We start from the raw sequence: 14,543 nt of genomic DNA on the forward strand, positions 1-14,543 counted from the left end.
ACCAGAAGCAAGACGGTTCTCCAGAATCCCAAGAGGACTTAAAACACTGAGATACCAGAAACTGTGAATATTGAGATCAATGTGGGGATAGAATAAAACTACGGATATGGAAAAGTTAGCTTTTTAAAATTACCTCAGTAATTAAAGGAGCTTCCAAATCCACATGACACCCAGTATTTATTCTCTGGAGTGTGTACTACGAGAGAAATTAGATTTAGGTACATGTAATAAAAACATTGAAGCCAATGTGCTAAATTGAAATTTGTTCCAAAACAGCAAGAAACTGAGCAGTCTTCTCAAATTCTAATCTAAGAACATTGGCAGTAAGTTGTAGACAGCCAAAGAAAAGTCACATTTTTTTTTTTTCTAAACAACCTGGAATTTCCCAGAAATTTAAATAAACCTGTGCATTTGGAAATGGTATAATGGGAAAAATGTTAAGTTTTTTTATCCAGTCACTGTGGAGCACATCTTTTTTCAAACAGATAGCTAACAATAGGCTATGAAATTCTTCTTTTTGAAACATAATCAGAAAATCAGAGACCAATAAACATTCAGAAAATGATGCAAAGACAAGACAGACACTAAAACATAGACACAAAAAGTGAAACTAATAACAGAGACAGTGCAAAGAGTACTAAACAAACAAAAACACATACTCACTGAGATAATAAACAATATTGAACTTGAATCATTCAGGAGAGACTGGGTCACACTGCAGTAAGGAAAAGACAAAACTGTAGTGGTTTAAAAAATGAAGATGGGTGGCCTGTAACCCCAGCACTTTGGGAGGCCAAGGCGGGAAGATCACAATGTCAAGAGATCAAAGCTATCTTGGCCAACATGGTGAAACCCCATCTTTACTAAAAATACAAAAATTAGCTGGGTGTGGTGACGCGTACCTGTAGTCCCAGCTACTCGGGAAACTGAGGCAGGAGAATCGCTTGAACCCAGGAGGCAGAGGTTCCAGTGAGCCGAGATCTCACCATTGCACTCCATGCACTCCAGCCTGGCGACAGAGCAAGACTCTGTCTCAAAAAAAAAAAAAAAAAAGGATGAATGTATGATTTTACGTATGCATGTATGCACGTATGTTTGTATGTATGCATGTATGCACGTATGTGTGTATGTATTGGTGGTGGTGGTGGCGGTGGTAATAGTAATAGTATAGCTTTGGAAAGTTCACTCTGGGTGCATATTACTGTCAGGATCACTCAATATCTACATTAATAAAGTACCCAGCATCCTGTATCTGCACCACTTGATCACACATACTTTTTCAGTCAACTGGATGAGAAATGGCATATAAAAGGTTTTACATCAGCAATAAAATGCTGTTAATGGAAAAATACATCAGTTTTCACAACAACACATTGGACAGAACAAGTCACATGTTGCCATGTGTCTTCAAAGAGAAAGAGAAAGTAGAATCCTTTCATTCACTTGGAAAGTAAAGAAAATCAGATATGATTGATCATTCCAAGTTTGTAGCATAGTCTTTAAATATGAACATGATGCTAGCAACTAAGATTTTTTAAAAAGATACAGTTTTTATATGTTGTAACTAACAGCAGATAATAAATTCAATTGTGAACATGGAATAGACAAATAAAGATATCTTAGACTGTGAAAAAACTTAAAAATCGACACCACCACTAAAAAGATTACTATAAGAAATTATAATTTGGAAATCAAAAATTTTAGAAAGAATGATAAAAATAGGCTGAGTACAGTGGCTCATGCTTGTAATCTCAGCACTTTGGAAGGCTGAGACGGGCGGATCACCTGAAGTCAGGAGTTTCAAACCAGCATGGCCAACATTGTAAAACCCTGTCTCTACTATAAATACAAAAATCAGCCAGGGGTGGTTGTGTGTACCTGTAATCCCAGCTACAAATAATACATAGAACTATTATCTCTGAATTGAACAGTCTTGCTCTTAGTAATGTATAATGACTAATGAGACGCACATTAAGATGTTACATTGTAAAATGTTAAAAACAGTTACATCCATAGAGGTAAAAAAAATTAAAATGAAAATAAAATGTCATTAGAATTCTCAAATTCAGCATTGAATTGTAGACAATTATTGAGTAATATCTTCAAATTTCTGAGAAAAATTATTTTGGGCATTATTAAACTATTATTAATCTCCTTTGAATGTAAACTTAAGATATTTATTGCACAAAAGAAAATAAATAAAAATTGTCCATCTTATCTACTTTGCTAGGAAGCTACTAGTACTTTAACAGTCATGGGGAATTAATTTTTTACAGAGAGATCAAGAGAGAAAATCCTGTAGGATAAAAATGAATCCCTCATAATGAGATTCTAAGCAGAATAAAGTAAAACCAATCTGGCAGGGAGCATGAGATGAGTATGTTGAAGAAGGCAAACCTTCTGTATTAAAAATGACAACGGAAAAAAAAATCAACAAAACAATTGGTGGGAGTGTCATGGGAAATGATACAGAGTATTAAGAATTGTATTTTACATTCAGAAACTAGCAAATATTGAAAACATGAATGGACTATATATAATAATAGAAATATTATCCTTAACATTTCACTCAACACAGTTTACTTGAATTTCTATTTTGGTGATTGGCTTTATTTCTTACTAAATCTCCTTAAATTAACAGTTAAAAAGTGAGATTTATGTGAGGTAGGGTGTTTCAAATTTTGTCTTTGTCTTGAAATCATTTCTTCGGACCAGACTTTTTTTTTTTTAAGTTATCCTGTTAAAGCTTGAGCAAAGATAATGAATACAAAACAGTTTCTCCAAAATCAATCATATTAAATCCTGAAGAGAAGATATTTATTTTTGATGTGGATATATTCACAAATATAAACTTTAACTGATACATGCCAAATCGCAAATACTAAATAAAATGACAAGTTTTAAATTAAGTTGTACAATTGTTGCAAATGTAAACTTTCTCATCGATAAGTTAATCTTAATATAAATTTTCGATACACCTTAGTATACTATCAGGTTTGTATTTACAGTGGTTTGAATGGCAAAATGTAAGTGCTCAGGAAAATATAATGTAAAATTGATTTTTAAGTAGTTGTTTGTGGACATGGCTATTCATTGTGGAATCATTCAACTGGAGATAAAACTGAATCAGTGATATCAAGAATCAAAATAGATGTACTTATTCTGAACAAAAATGGTAAGCATTTCAATAATTAGCAAAATCAGTTTCCAAACTGTTTTCATCATTTCAAATATTTCAGAAAATAATATATCTATTGGATCTCTTTGTGAGGAAGCACCACATAATTGAATGAGTTTCTAGAAGAGATAACTAATAACATTTCTTGGGTGGAGATTTCACTATCCATAATATGGGAGAAACCACAGACAGCCATTACCTTGCTGAAATACACTTCTCCTATACACATTAGAGTCCTATTAAGAAGACATTATTTTTAGCTTATTTGTCACATTCAATCAGCATTTTATTATTTTCCACTCTGTTTTCAACAACTCATTTTCAAAAGCATTTTAATCACACTAGACATATATGATTGTTACAGAACCAAGAAAGCTATTACCTAAGACTGAAAATGTTTGAATAAACTCTTGTCAAATTTGTGCAAGTTCTTTTCTCCAATATAATTTTAATATTTTAATATTATTTTATTATTTGTGGAAAAGTAAATAAAACAAAGTATATATATATATGTGTGTGTGTGTGTGTGTGTTTGTGTATACACATACAGACACTTAATTGACAAAAGCATGAAAAGTACATATAAATATAAGATGTGATATGCCAAACCTGTACTCTCAATCTATTCTGGAGCAATAGATTTTGGGAAATAAAGAAAAACTTCAAAGGAGTAAAATGTTTTCATTTTTAATTTCAATTTCAGTAAGTTACAAATTATCTAACAAAAGAAATCAGAACATTGCTGCTATATAACAAAAACAACAAAAACTCAATTAACCACTTTCTAATATACTATAAGAATTTGCAAGATGTTCAATGGATAGTGGATTACTGCCTCACTGGAACTTAAACTCAATGAGCTTAGTTTACATTATCTAAATAAAATTATTAATAAATACTTGAAAAACGTGCATCAAAAAAAATTTATTTTCATAAAACAATTCAACCTGGCACCTGAAAAAAGACACATATGTTTAGTATTAATTGTGATTAGTCTATTTTATTAAGATAAAATGAAAGATACATTTGTTTACACATGCAAAACAATAAAATAAAAAACATGCAGTCTCTCATTTTCAAAAAAAATGCTATTGCACATTTAAAATATTTAGTTAACATTTTAACAGGGTTTTTCTGCTCAAATGCGTTGTTATCATAACTATCTACAAAAGAGATTCATTAAAGGCTGAATTTTGCCATAAAAATATTGTTTATGTAAAATATCTAAGAGCTTTCCTATAAATAAAATACTTCCCTATTCTTTGAAAAAAAACTGATCGTAAATTTATGTTTATTTAGAAATATATTCATTACATACTAGAAGACATGATTCTTTTGTTTTATTTTCTTTAATTTTCTTTTTGACCTGGCACTTCAGGAAGAAAGGTATTTTTGACCTGCATTCTTTCTATGACAATTCCACATGGCATCATATTATGGAAATAAAATACTTTTTTTTTTTTCAGGAAGCTATTATGGTGTTGATAGCCGTATCAAAGCTTGCTTCCCTAATTTTCTTTTCCCGATAAGACTCAGACTTATTTTTGATAAAGCATGCCTACCAAATACTGAGACTATAATAGTGCCATATTATCTCAGTCATCAGGAAGGAAAAATCCTTTCAAAAGTATAATGAGACAGTATTTCTTATTTCCTGTCTAGCTCAATTTTTAAAGAAACTTGCTCTCACTGTATTGTTACAATGTAAAGCTTTATGATGTAAAAATTTTCACTGAAACCCCTAGGTCTGTAAAATATCTTCTATTGTAAGGCTCCAACATCTATAGAAATATGAATAGTTAAAAGCTATGACTGTTAACTTTAAATCACACAATTGCATCTTTTTTTAACGTATCAACAACGGCAAACAAATGCAAATAGGCAGAATATACCTACTTTATATAAACTTAAATATATCTAAAGCTATTCTAAATAAACTTAATCCTCTAGTTATACTCAAGCATACAGAATAAATATACTCTTTAATGAAGTGGCTATTAAAAACTGGATGTAGGATGTCATCATCTTATTATAAGTGATTTCAGTACTGCTCATCCATTAGCAGCTTTCATTGGGTTTATATCACACATTTCCATGGGTCTAAGACCCTTCTGAAAGCATAATGAAAAAGAGGGCATGCTTTGCCTGCCCCTTTGTATGTGTATCATTTTAAATTCATCACATAGCCATGCTGCTGCACTTGAGATTTTAGAACTTGTTTTGCACACAATCCAAGCAGTGTACAACAAGCAGCCTATAATAACAATACATAAAGAAAGCAGAAAGGGCAGTAGATTTTACTAAAACTGGATGTCTTTTAGTCCAAAGGGTGTCTAGTTGAAGAACACAAACTTGGGAAACATTGACTTTTCTGAGCTGCAGGATAGCCCTACATGAAACTATAATTTAAGTAAATATTTTCCACTGCACATTTTTCTGAAAGCTTAGAGGTGGGAAAAATGAATTTTCATATATTTGGCCAGGTAGATCTCAATGTTGCCTGGAAATACCCTATGAAATATATACTAATTTGCTTGACTTTTTGACTAGAGTTTTCCGTAACTTAATTTCTCTGTTTGTAATAAATACACATTTTCTTTTTTACCTTTCAAAGTGCCAGTCGTTTTGTGAAAAGTGCATTCAACATTGGTGTGATCTCTCATGTGAGTGATCCTTTTTCATGCCTAAGCCCCAAGATACAACCATAAATTCAGTACAACTCTAATATAAACAGATTTTACCAGAATCCACCCCTCAACAGACTAAGCTTCCACAAAAAAAATCTGAGTATTACAAATTCACAATATTTCATAATTGCCTGCTAATGGAGTATGAATTTAATAATTTTTATTAAGATGAATCCAATTTTAATTACTATTTAAAATCAAGGTGTGTGTGGTGTGTGTATATGTGTGTAATTTACAGTAGCAGTGTCACCAATTTTTCACAGGACACTGGAAATGAAATTTTACACTTTGTACCATTTTTCTTCTACAGCTCTTTTGCAGCAAAATGTGTTTATCCATTTATCTATATATCAATGCCATAGATATTATCTAATGGCTATGTACAAATAAAATGAGATTGAATACAAAATGCAATATCTGATAGCTACAGTCTTTTCAATAAATTTTACTTTACTAATTAAAACAAAACATAACCTTTTAATTTAATAATTTATGAAACTCCTTATTTGGTTAAAAAATGTATTGATTGTCTATGTATAACTAAACACTATTATTTTGTTTTAATTGTTTCTAAACTTCGTAAAACAGCTAGTTAGTGGTTAATAGGGCTTATTTTTGTAAATCCACATTGTGCATTATGTGCTGAGATTCACCCTTTGTGGTTGTCTATAACTATAGACAGAAACAGTTCAACCTTAAAACTTAATGATGAGTCATGTCTTTCCATGTATGGGATTTATCCAGGGACCAGGAAAATGGCCTCAAGGATATTGTGTTTTCAAATTTGTGTTTTTATTTTATTTTTAAAAAGGCCCTAAACATTCTACAATATGCAAATCGTAATATCTATCTATCTACCTATCTAATCTATCTTCCTCTCTTCCTATCGTATATTTATCTCTCTCTGGGGTTGGTTCTAGTAGTTTTATGTCATATGATTGTATAATAATCATTGCACATATGTTAGAAAATTTATTTACCATGTGTCCTTGGGTGACTCTTTATTCTTTTATTTTTCTTTTTTTAAAACGGTACTAGGATGCACATTCTCCTACATGTCTCTCGAACACGTGGACCAGGGTTTCTCTATTATTTATGCCTAGAAGTTGAACTGATGAGTCACAAACTATGTGAATTGTATATTCAATGTTACATGGAAACGCTTTTTTTTTCCTAGAGAAGTTATATCAGTTTGAATATCCAGCAGAAATGTATAAGAGAGCCCTACTGACTCTTGAAAATTGGGTATGGCAAACTTAATAACTTTTGTAATTTTATCACATGAAATTGCATAGACAGAAATTTATTTTATATAAAAATACAACAATGTATATTAATTTTGAGAAGCAATTGAATATAATAAGTATAATACTGTCTATATATATAAAATCCATTAAAACATGTTTATGCTTCTATATATGCTTTAATGGGTATTATCACATGAAATGGTTCGGTAGCAGTTATTGGCCTTAAAATTCAGATTCTTCTGAAAAGTATGCTTTTGAAAAATGTTATTAACAGAATAATTTGCTTTGTCTACATTGACTCAAATTTATAAGAATATATTCATATATTTGCTCTAAACATTTTAAAAAGAAAAAGAAGTATAATTCATATTACTAGTTTATTATTAATATATAGTATATAGTCAGATTTAATAGTTTTATAAAATTTTAACCCGTTCATGTTAAAGGCAGACAAATAGAGCTATTAAAATAATCAGCTCTGCAAATTTGCCTTATTATCTTCCAACAAAATTTGGTTTTATAGGATTCATTCACTGAAGCCAATTTTATTTCATGCTATACTCAAAAATGTGTTTATTAAGTTCCAAGACGTTATTGTGCTAAAATTGGATGGATTACATGTTACATCAATCCTGAAGTTGCACTGCATGTCAAATGAGATCATGTAATGATTTCAGAACAACTAAATTTGCTCTGAAATACTGAATCTGAAAGTTCACATCAGTTCAGAGTCAATTATCTGTTTTTTCTTATGATGAGAACTCATTTTGTATAATATGTAGTTCATTGTTAATTGTGAGAAATTTCTTTCTTAATTTTTATAATACTCATTTGCTTATAGAAGAGTAAATATATAGAAGAGAAAAATTATAAATGCATTTTATTTGTCATGTGGACATATTCCTCTATTAAATATAAAAGTAGAAATATTTTATCAAAACATTCTATTCTAAATTTAAATATTTGTAGTACTAAAAATAAGGAACAAGTATTTTATAAATTTACATTTTTGTGTTTTGTATTCTAATTACTTTTGTGTGTTTTGTTTTTTAACTACTGCAGGCTTTAAATCAAGTCTTCTAAGTGTATTTAGTATAATAGCTATATTAAATAGCTTTGTTTTCAATACAGTTGTTGAGTATCTAATAAAGATATTATGTGTTCATGCCTAGGGAAGGAAATGTACCAATAATTGTTTCTCACTGAAACCATTCAACCTTCAAAAGAACATATTTTATTTTAATAATAAAGAGAATATACAACAACAGTGAACTTCCAGGGGGCGAGGGGGAACAAGGCAATACATCTAAATCAGAGGACTTCGATAATCTTCCATTCAACCACCCTTTTACTTATTACATGTGAGGAAAATAAATTGAGAGATGTTTGTTGATTGGTGAAAGATGTACAAAAGGATAGTGGAAAAGGTGAAGTTGTAAATTCCACATTTAACCTATGGACCTTTAAACAATGAAAACTGTTAAGCAATGACATGAGATTCTTTGGTAGTAATTGAATTGCACAGCAGAATTATACAACCGGGAGCTCTGTGAAAAGGTGAAGTGAAATTGATGAGGAATCCCTTGCACCAGATGAGTATCCTCAAACCTCCTTCCAATACTAGCAACATTGTTTGGTGGGCAGTTAGAGTATCTCTACCACGAAGAAAAGTTGGATCTGAAATTGGAAATAAAGGGTGATATTTTAATAACGAATCTGTTGTGCTAGTTGTTTTAACATTATTTATCAATGTGTCTTTTTATTCTAGGTTGAAATTTACAGCTGATCACTCCTGTCATAACCTCATCATCCATTGCTCACAGTCAGATTTAACGGCTTCCATGAAAGGACAGTACAACTGGAAAAACAAGTAACAACTCCTTAGCACATGCAATATGTGGTAATTCTGTAAATGGATTATCTGACAATGTTTTTGTTTTCAGCTCAGGACCCCAAGACACTGAGACAGAGTGAAACATTTAGTGGCCTGTTGACATGAGAAAAATATCTGAATGTCTTTATTTCAAAAGGGCTAAATAGACTGGGCGCGGTGGCTCACGCTGGTAATCCCAGCACTTTGGGAGGCCTAGGCAGGCGGATCACGAGGTCAGGAGATCGAGACCATCCTGGCTAACACGGTGAAACCCCTTCTCTACTAAAAATACGAAAACAAAAAATTAGCCGGGGCAGGAGAATGGCGTGAACCCAGGAGGCAGAGCTTGCCATGAGCCGAGAACACGCTACTGCACTCCAGCCTAGGTGGCAGAGTAAGGCTCCGTCTCAAAAAAAAAAAAAAAAGCTAAATAAATAGAGCTGACCCTGCCATCTCTCCATCACAAGATGTCATACAACATGACTCTGATTCTAATTATTGAATTCTCAACCTGCTTCTTTGAGTTGAATGTGCGTGCAAACACACACATACTTTCTTTAAACATTCATGTTCTTAAACCACCCTTAGTAATTCTAATTGCCTAGGCTTGAACTGGAGTCTCAGATTATTGTAATCCAGTTCTCCCATTATATGAATTTTGTGGGAAAATGTCCTTTATTATACAAAGTACAGTACAAACTAGTATAAATATGTTTTATGATTTCATGTTTAATTTACTCTAAAAAACACTAGATCTTCAGAGTATTTTAGCCAGGGATATGTTCAGTAATTCAGCAATTATCAGATTAAGAAAAAGTTGCTGCACATATAAATAATAGTAAGTTTAAAGAAACAACAAAAAATGAGAAAATTCAAGCTGTATTTTGTAAATATCGCTTTTTGTATGAGTATAGCATTAAACTCACCTGGTAGCTTCCATGGCAAATTCTGGTTTCAAAATTTGACATCAAGAAACTGACAAAAAGGCCAAGAGCCAAAAGCCAAGTGTAGCTGAAATAATAGCTATGAGTACATTTCATCAGAAAATTCTTTAAAAACATTACTATAAAAGTCAATCTTACCTTTGCTCAGATATTCAGAATGTCAATTGCTGTGTAGTCCAGTTACAATTTCTGTGTCATTTCAGAAAAGTTTTAAAGAAAAATATTTTTTCTTCACAATTATTTATTAGGCATCATCCCAAGGGCAAATGTACATCTCTAGTTTAATATAAAAAAATATAATTATATTGCTCCTTTGAAAGAAGAGTAAAATTAAGAAAAAAACTGTATTATGTGTATTAGTATTTAAAGATAATTTCACGGTAATGTGTACACAAGGAAAGTAATTTCAAAACTATTATACTAATAGACTATCTCCTTCTTTGGCTTTAATTGGAATTTACATGTGAAATGATTTCAGTGAGAAAGCAAATCAAATTCTTAGGTAAGGCATAATTTTGTTTCCCATTAAAATTATTTAATTTTTACTGAATCAAAATTTGTATATATTTGTTGTATATGTCATGATATTTTAAAATATGCATTTATTTTGGAAGTCTAAATTAAATATATGCATAACTTCATATACTCATTTTTATGTTGAAAACACAAAATACTTCTTAGAAATTTTAAATAATATAATGCATTTTTATTAAAACTTGTCAACATGTATGATAGATATCTTAAACTGATTCCTGATAAGTGAAATTTTGTATCCTTTGACCAACATTCTCTTACCCTTGCCCCAGCACCTGGTAACCACAACTCTGCTCTCTGCTTCTATGATTCAACATTTTTAGATTCCACATGGGAGATCATGTGATATTTATCTTTCTGTGCCTAGCTTATGTCACTTGATGTCTTACAAGCTCTTCCAGGTTAAAAAACAAACAAACAAACAAAAAAACCACCACAGGAGTTTCTTCCTTTTTAATGCTGAATAATATTCCATTGTGTACATATACCATATTTTCTTTAACCATTCATTCATTATGGACACTTAGTATAATACTGTAATTACACTGTAATGACTATAATTATCTTGGTTATAGTGAATCATGCTGCAATGAACATGGGAGTGCAGATATCTGTTCAACATATTAATTTTTGTCCTTTGAATATATACCCAGTAGTAGGATTGTTGAATCATATGGTAGTTTTATTTTTAATTTTTTGAGGACTCTCCACACTGTTTCCCATAATGGTAATACTAATCTACATTCCCACCAGTGTGCAAATTTTCCTTTTTCTCTACATTCTTGCAAATACTTATATTTGACATTTTTATATAACAGCTATATCTACATTTTCATCTTTCATGTTTGCATATTGTTTAATGAACTAGAAACAGAAAACAATCAGAGAGGTTGGAGTATACATCTTAAATATTTCACTTGTAAATGTCTACTTTGATTTTCAAAACAAATCTTTCTCAAGTCTAGTTGAGCATAGTTGGTTCAGCTGTGGCAATATCGCATCAAGCAACAGGTAGGAAACCTCAGAAAGGTAGAAATGAGAATGAGAACAAAGATATCTTAGAAATGGGTATGAACTACTAAACAGATAATATCTGTATATCAATCTTCCTACATGTTTAGACTAATATGGATATGGTATGGATATGCATCGTATATGCATCATATATTAAACTTCTTTATATATATTGTATAATATAAATACATCTTGCACTTTATAAAACATTATAGAGTCACATTTCACTTAATGACAGGGTTATGTTCTAAGAAATGCATTTTAGATAATTGTATCATTATGCAAACATCATAGAGTGTCCTTGAACAAAGCCACATCATATAGCCTACTACACATGTGGGCTCTGTGTTATAGCCTCCTAGGCTACAAATCTGTACAGCATGTTACTGTGCTGAATAATCTAGGCAATAGTAACACAATACTGAGTATTTATAAATCTAAATATATGCAAACATAGAAAAGATACAATAGGCTGGGTAATGGCTCACGCCTATAATCCCAGCACTTTGGGAGGTCAAGGCAGGAGGATTACTTGAGCCCAGAAGTTCAAGACCAGCCTGGACAATATAGTACAGTGAGACCCCGTCTCAGTAAAAATAATAAGAAAAGACACAGTAAAAACATGACAGCACAGTCGGTTTTCATACACCAACATCACAACAAACCCATGTGTTATGCTTTGCTTTCTGATGAAGCCACTAAGCAAAAGGAACTTTTCGGCACCATCATAATCTTATGGGACCCTCATAGTATATGCAGCCCATCATTTACCAAAACATTGTTACATGACATGTTTCTATATATAATGAACTTTAAAAAGGTGTAAAACTATTTGGATTTTTGGCCACCAACAAAATTTTATGCCAAACAAACCTTTATTTGTAGATTACTTCATAAATATTTATATAAGAATTTAAGAAAAATTAGTTGTTTTAAATTGATCAATTCAAAATGAATTAACATCAATGGTACAATAAATCCTAAAAGTGATATTTATTATAAAGGTTAGTGATGTATTTTATTTTATTTCACTTTTTTGCATTTTATTGTTAGTGACATAAGTATTTTATTTTATTTCACTCCTGTTTTCCAACTTTTATTTTAGGTTAAGGGGATGCACGTGCAGGTTTATTACATAGGTAAATTGTGTGTCACTGAGGTTTATTGTGCAACTGATCCCGTCACCTAGGTAGTGGACATAATATTCAATAGGTAGTTTTTTAACCCTCACTTCTCTCCCAGTCTCTGCCTTGCAGTATTCCCCAGTGTCTATTGTTCCTATCTTAATGTCCATGTCTACTCAATGTTTAGGTCTCTCTTATAGTTGCCAACATGTGGTATTTGACTTTCTGTTCCTGTGTTAATCGTTAGGATAATGGCCTCCAACTGTGTCCGTGTTGCTGCAAAAGACATGATTTTATTATTTTCTATGGCTGCACAGTAATGGATTTTTTTTATTAATTAATTAATTTATTTATTTATTTGAGATGGAGTTTCACTCTTGTTGCCCAGTCTGCAGTGAAATGGCACGATCTCAGCTCACTGCAACCTCCGCTTCCCAGGTTCAAGTGATTCTCCTGTCTCCGCCTCCCAAACAGCTGGAATTACAGACATCTGCCACAACATCTGGCTAATTTTTTGTATTTTTAGTAGAGACGGGATTTCACCATGTTGGCCAGGCTGGTCTCAAACTCCTGACCTCAGGTGATTCACCCATCACGGTCTCCCAAAGTGCTGGGATTACAGGTGTGAGGCACCACGCCTGGCTAGTAATGAATTTTAGATACATATTTAAGAAATGATTCTGTCCCATGTTTCATCACAATAAAATCATTAAAAATAAAATTCAGCCACAGCTTATTAAGAACAGTTTGTGAATAATCATTTTGTGCACTGGTGTTCATGTGCAAATGCATTATATTTAATAATTAGTATGCAAATGTATTATATTCAAAATTAGTATGTATATTAAATGTTATATATCATCCTATGTTTCTAAGCTGTTTATTAACTATGAGATTGTTCAAGTAACTTAAGTAACATGATGCAAACTCTAAAAAATAGCCACAAAGGTAAATCCAATTAGAGCTGATCAAAGAGGAAACTGGTTAGAGCTAGTCATAAAGCTTTTGGGGACATTCAAATGGAACTTTGTGAATTTTAAATATGTTTAAATATTGCTGCTGCTTCTCGGGAATATGTTAAAATGTTAAATATTTAAAATGCTAAAGAATAATTTTCTTGATTGACTCTCCACTTTTATGAACACATTCATGTACTTCATCTTTTTTAATATCAGTATTAAAGGAACATCAAGAGGTAGTTCAGACTCCCAATGGCTAATTTAATATGGCCATCATATAATATTTCCTAAGTAACAACCAAACCTGTTTGCGCTTGAGTTTTAGTTTTTAGCAGAAGTGCTTTTCACAGAAGCAAATTCTGACAGCAGTTAGTGTAACTCTTCCAGCTTAACAGTTTAAACAGTTTTTTTTTTTTTTTGTCTTTTTCACTGTAAATTAAACATTTATTCCTGTAGAATTTCCATTTGAATTGACTCAGCCATCCCATTACTGGGTATATACCAAAGGATTATAAATCATGCTGCTATAAAGACACATGCACACATATGTTTATTGTAGCAGTATTCACAATAGTGAAGACTTGGAATCAACCCAAATGTCCATCAGTGACAGACGGGATTAAGAAATTGTGGCACATATACACCACGGAATACTATGCAGCCACAAAAAAGAATGAGTTTGTGTCCTTTGTAGGGACATGGATGCAGCTGGAAACCATCATTCTCAGCAAACTATCCCAAGAAAAGAAAACCAAACACCGCATGTTCTCACTCATAGGTGGGAATTGAACAATGAGATCACTTGGACACAGGAAGGGGAACATCACACACCGAGGCCTATTGTAGGGAGGGGACAGGGGGGAGGGATAGAATTGGGACATATACCTAATGTAAATGACGAGTTAATGGGTACAGCACACCAACATTGCATATGTATACATATGTAACAAACCTGCACGTTGTGCACATGTACCCTAGAACTT

Source organism: Papio anubis, chromosome 15 (genome assembly GCF_008728515.1).
Source record: "Papio anubis isolate 15944 chromosome 15, Panubis1.0, whole genome shotgun sequence".
NCBI lineage: Eukaryota > Metazoa > Chordata > Mammalia > Primates > Cercopithecidae > Papio > Papio anubis.